Here is a 6,649-nt window from a genome sequence, read left to right as displayed (position 1 = left end):
TGTTTACATGGCTTTGTGTATCAATGAAAGGACCTGACCTAAAGTCATCACTTCTGAGTGTCGCCAGGAGAGGCCTAAGGGGAAGGCTTCAGGATGGATGTTTTATTTTTGCAAAAGACCTAACTTCCTCTGAGGTGAACAAGTCAAATGGACTGAATTTTTCCTTCTTCCCTTTGGAACTCCTCCCTACATCCCCTTGCCCCATGAATAACCACATCAGGGAAAAAAAACAAAAAAAATTTTTTAAAGAAGTAGAGCCAAATATATTTTTTAATATATTATGATTTAAAAGATGTTTAATATATTATGATTTAAAAGATGTTTTTCAACAAAATTGGAAATTTTATTTTTTAAATTCCAGAAGTGATTTTTCTCCAGTGAATCAGCGAGACCCTAACAGTTCTAAGTAGACAGATCTGATGGATAATGATGCCTCAGACATATCACATTCCTTTTTGTTATTAAGGTGCCGTACAAAAACCATGAAAATTACATACAGAAATCAGAAACTACTTATTTGTTATCTACCAGTCTCATGAATTTTGCAAAACTGGAGTTTCACTGTAATGGTTCTATTTAACCTACCATCTTCTGTGTACCCTAACCTGAATTTTCTAAACCTTTCCTGTTCAGCACTACTACAATATCTATTATCCTTATATTTTGTCCCACAGCGTCTTTTGCCTGTGCATTCATTCCTTAGCAGGCATGAGCTTCAAATTGTCACATATCTGTTGCATTTGGTGGGAAAACATCTTAAATACATGTAATGCCCAGACTGCTCCTAGATCACATCCTGAGGTTCAGTAGCCTCCCTGATGTCTCCACTGGCCTCCCCCAGGGTTAACTCTCACTCACCAAGAGCAAAAGTGATCTCATCATGTATAGACTGTAATATCCCCAGCGGTTTTTCTGCTGAGTTTGGATAATGTTTCAGGTAGCAAGAGGTTAGCTTCTGAGTCACCCTTGTCCTGGGTTTCCTCTTACTTCTCTGACCTGTTGGTTAATTCCTTCATACAGTGTGTTTACTGAGTGTCTGCTACATGCCAGGAACTAGCAGCATGTAACTTATAGTCTGTGGTGCTCATTTTATAAATTGGCAATATTCAAACTAATCACAACTCAGAAATATGTTTTACCTTGCAACCTAGTATACATATATGTATGTAAATATATTCATAACAAAAGTTTCAGGAAAATATCTTTACTCAATATGCAAACCGTATTAATATTTGCTATACTGTTATTTTTAATGCTGGTGGAGACCTATTCTGTTGATTTCATGAGCCACTCACAGTTTGAAAACCCTGCCCTAAATGTCAGTGCTTCCCAAGCCCTGATGCTAGTCTCTTACCTCATGCAGCCTAATTTCTCTGAAAGCCCTCAACCAAGTGCATGGCTCTGACTCCTACCCATGGCTACTGCTCCTTCCTTGGACCTCTGTCTCCACCCAGAATCCCCACAGATCACATTCTGAGATCCCAAAGCTTCTCAGACCAATGGCCAGTCCATGGCTGCCTCTCACTCATTGTGTACAAATCGGATTTCATCCCCTTTTCCCAAATCCTGCTGCTGCTTCTATATTTACTTTGTTGGTGAATGGTTCTAATCATCAACCTATTTACTCCAAGGAGAAACCTAGAAGACATCCTAAATGAATCCCCGTCTTCACTCTGCATCACATTAAGTATCTCAGAGAGATCCCTCCTCTCCATTTCATTGCCATTGCTTCAGCTTAGACCTTCCTCACCTCCCCTGTAGATAATATACCTCAAGAATCTTCTAAATTAGCTCTGTAGAATAGAACTTTGAGCAATGATGCTAATTTCTGTAACCACACTGTTCAATATGGTAGCCACTAGCCATGTGAGGGGTGCTTGAGAGCTTAAAATGTGGCTAGTGCAACTGAGGAACTAAAATTTTAAGTTAAGATAGCCATACATGGCTGGTGACTAATATATTGGACAGCACAATATCAATGTTCTCCCCACCACAAGTGTACTGCCTTCCAGTCCCTGACACAAATAAACAACCAACCAACCCCTGTTGACGAATGAATGAAATATAAAAATATGAAAGCCATATAAAGATGTTAGTAACATCACCAATTACTAGGTAGCATCACAACTCATCTCTTTTATTAGTAACTTAATTTCTTCATACAAAAACTCTGTTATCTTCATGTTTAAAAGCTACCTTTATTAGTTTGTTTTTTTCTACCAGTAGAAACTACCTTTTATGGGTTTTTTCCTACTATCAGTCAAATATTTAATAAATACCACCATCAGTTGCTCATTAAACATATTAGTTGACTAGTGTATAGTGATAGAAAGCAGATCAGTAGTTGCCTAGGGGAGTGGTAGGAGAGATTACAAAGTAGCACACAGAAACTTGTGGGATGTATTTTCTATCTTGATTGTTAGGAAGATTTGATTTGTGTATACATTTGTCAGAAGTTTTCAAACTTTACATTTCAATATCTGAAATTTTGTATGTCAGTTATACCTCAGCAAAGCTGTTTTTTAAAAAAATCTGATTGAATACTTGCTGCTCCCAGAAATAGAGTCTACCAATAAAGGTTGATAAAAGGGACAGCCTTTACTCAAATGCCAGAATTATTTCTACCCTTGTTAAATCTACTGGGTTTTCCAGAAGTAAATTATTTTCCCTGGCTTGCTCATGTCATTTGACAATAAAAAAAGCAAACACTTATGCAGTGCTTATCTTGTACAGGCACTGTTCTGAGCAGTTTATATCTATTCATTTGATCCTCATGACAACAAACTGAGGTATATTGCACCTCCATTTTACAATTAAGGAACTAGAGGTTAAATAACTTGATCCAGTTTAGTGGAGAGTTGGAGAGAACAGACTGGAAAGGCAGGTTGGAACAGGTGAAAAAGGGACTTAATATCGTATCAGGAGAGTAAACTTCATTTAGTGGTTAATAAAAACCTTTGACAGTTTTTGAGCAGGAGTATGACACAGCCAGAGCTTATTTTAGGGAAATTCATATGGCAGTTCATAGCTGTATTCGCCGATGCCTGGAACACTACCTGGCATATAGTAGGCCCTCCATAAATGTCTTGAGTATTTATGGAACCATGTTGGGAGTTATTTATTGATGTAGATTTGTGGAGAAAGACAACCATTGGGATCCAATATTTTCAAGTTGTCAAATATGCCCATAACTTTATTCTTGACCTTCTAACTTTCTCTCACTACACTCATTATTACTGTTCCAATTATCATTCCCGTCTATAATGACTCCCATAAGAAACAAAAATACACCTTCTTGTATTTTCTCTTCATGGTTTGAGTTCTCCCCTCCATAGCTACACAAAAGAAAGTTCTGTAATCGAGCCCTCTTTCACATGTGTGTCAAACCTTGTGTACAGTCATCATGTACAAATTTCTCTTTTCCAGGTTAAATATTCTCAGCCCATTCAGTTATGTGATGTATCTATCACCATCCTAGTCACTCCTCTGGGACTGGCCAATGTCACTTAAATGCATGACATCAATACCGAACAGTGAGTCCAGAAATATCCCAATTAGTCCATTTATATGGCTTGAAAAGCTTTGGAATTATCCTCAACCAGTCTCCTCTACACCAGGGGTCCCCAAACCCCAGGCCACGGACCGGTACTGGTCCGTGCCTGTTAGGAACTGGGCCAAATGGCAGGAGGTGAGTGGCAGGCAAGCAAGCAAAGCTTCATCTGTGCTCCGCATCGCTTGCATTACCACCTGAGCTCCGCCTTCTGTCAGATCAGCGGTAGCATTAGATTTTTATAGGACCGCGAACCCTACTGTGAACTGCGCATGTGAGGGATATAAGTTGCGTGCTCCTTATGAGAATCTAATGCCTGATGATTTGAGGTGGAGCTGAGGGAGTGATGCTAGCGCTGGGGGATGGCTGCAAATACAGATTATCATTAACAGAGAGGTTTGACTGCACAGAGACCATAAAAAGTCAATTGCTTGCAGACTCATATCAAAACCCTACCAGTGAGTGGCAAGTGACAATTAAGCTGCATCTGGTGGCAGGCTTTATAGTGGCAAGTGAGTTGATGTACTTCAATTGTACAGCTGCATCTGCTGGCAGACTTTAAGTCAGAATAGGACACATTTTAGTCCGCGCATGGCCCGCCCATTATTTTATTTACCACTTCCATCCGCGCCTCTTTCCCACACTGTACACTTGTCTCAGTCATGTTTTGGTAAGCCCACAAGCTAACCCTAGCCAAGATGAGTAAAAAACAAATGTCGCTGGAGAGCTTCTTTGAAAAGGGGGAAAGACCCAATGATGGGACAGCAGAAGACTCTAAGACGCCAACAAAAAGAAAGCTGCATTTAAAAGAAAATACCAGGAGTCCTACTTAAATTATGAGTTCATTGCAACAGGTGATTCACATTCTCCAAGCCCGCTTTGTATAATATGTGGCGACTGGCTATGCAGCGAAGCCATGAAACCTTCAAAACTGCTTTGCCAAATGAAGACCAAGCACCCTGCATTAAAAGACAAGCCTTTGGGGTTTTTCAAGAGAAAAAAATGTGAACACGAAGAACAGAAGCAATTATTGAAGGCCACCACTTCATCAAATGTGTCTACACTGAGAGCATCATTCTTAGTGGCTAACTGCATTGCTAAAGCTGAGAAGTCTTTTACTATCGGGGAAGAGTTGATCCTGCCTGCTGCTAAGGACATTTGTTGTGAACTTTTAGGAGACCCTGCAGTTCGAAAGGTGGCACGTGTTCCTCTTTTGGCTAGCACCATAACTAGACGAATTGATGAAATAGCAGGGGATATTGAGGCACAATTGTTAGGGGTAATGAGTCACCGTGGTACCCAATCCAGGTTGACAGGTCTACTGACGTTGACAACAAGGCAATAATGCTTGTTTTTGTGCAATATATTTTTCAGGAGGATGTGCATCAGGATATGTTATGTGCACTTCTGTTGCTAACCAACACCACAGCTGCAGAACTATTCAAGTCTTTGAATGATTACATATCAGGAAAACTGAATTGGTCATTTTGTGTTGGTATATGCATGGACGGAGCAGCTGCCATGACTGGATGGCTTTCTGGTTTCACTACCTGGGTCAAAGAGGTCGCTTCTGAATGTGAGTCTACGCACTGTGTCATCCATAGAAAAATGCTGGCTAGCTGAAAAATGTCACCTGGACTTAACAACGTTTTTCAGGATGTGATTAAAATCATCAACCACATTAAAGTACATGCCCTTAACTCACGTCTCTTCATGTAGCTCTGTGAGGAGATGGACGCAGAGCACACACGTCTTCTCTTATACACAGAAGTGAGATGGCTTCTAAAGGTAGATCACTGGCCAGAGTTTTTGAGTTACGAGAGCTGCTCCAGAGATTTTCAGAAAAACGGTCACCACTGGCAGCACATTTCAGTGACACAGAATGGGTTGCAAAACTTGCTTACTTGTGTGACATATTCAACCTGCTCAGTGAACTCAATCTGTCACTTCAGGGGAGAACGACAACTGTGTTCAAGTCAGCAGATAAAGTGGCTGCATTCAAAGCCAAACTGGAATTAAGGGGGCAATGAGTGAACATTGGGATTTTTGACATTTAAACATCAGCAGAGATTTTGAAAGAGACTGAGCCAGGGCCTTCTTCCTCCCAGCTGGTGCATGATCACCTATCTCAGCTTTCAAAAGAGTTTGTGCATTACTTCCCAACCACAAAAGATCCCCGAACTGGGAAGGAATGGATCCTCGACCCATTTGTGAATAAGCCAGGTGAATCGACTTCATGCTAGAAGAGGATAAACTGCTTGAGATCGCAAATGACAGTGCCCTTAAAAGTATGTTTGAGACAACTTCAAATCTCCATACATTCTGGATTCAAGTCAAGGCCGAATATCCTGAGATTGCCACAAAAGCACTGAAAAGCCTGATTCCATTTCCAGCATCCTATCTTTGTGAAGATAGGCCACATCCTATCTTTGTGAAGATAGGGTTTTCTGCAGTGACAGCGACCAAAATGAGATTACGGAGTAGGCTGGACATAAGCAACACACTTCGGGTGTCACTGTCTCCCATTGCCCCCAGATGGGACCATCTAGTTGCAGGAAAACAAGCTCAGGGCTCCCACTGATTCTGCATTATGGTGAGTTGTATAATTATTTCATTATATATTACAATGTAATAATAATAGAAATAATGTGCACGATAAATGTAATGCTCTTTAATCACCCCGAAACTGTCCCCCACCCCCCACCCTGGTCTGTGGAAAAACTGTCTTCCACGAAACAGTTCCCTGGTGCCAAAAAGGTTGGGGACCACTGCTCTACACAATGCTACCTTAAAATGTATCTACATCTCCCACCTCCATTCCTTTCTGGTTCAGGCTGTCATCACCCTAGGCCTGCATCCTGTGTCTGTTTTCCACTTACTTGCCTCCTGCTGCCAGACTTGTACTCCTTACACCGTGATGCTATACATGGATCAGCAGACATTCATTGAGTATCTGTGATGAGCAGGTACTGTGCTCATGCTTCAGGGCATTGTTTATGAGTGGGGCAAAGCCCCTCCCTTAAACTATGGGGGAGAAAAGCACATTCTAGCATAGGCATCTCCAGGTTTATGGAGATGGCATTTGACTAAACTGTTAAG

Source organism: Tursiops truncatus, chromosome 3 (assembly GCF_011762595.2).
Source record: "Tursiops truncatus isolate mTurTru1 chromosome 3, mTurTru1.mat.Y, whole genome shotgun sequence".
NCBI lineage: Eukaryota > Metazoa > Chordata > Mammalia > Artiodactyla > Delphinidae > Tursiops > Tursiops truncatus.
Note: the sequence above shows the minus strand (reverse complement) of the source record.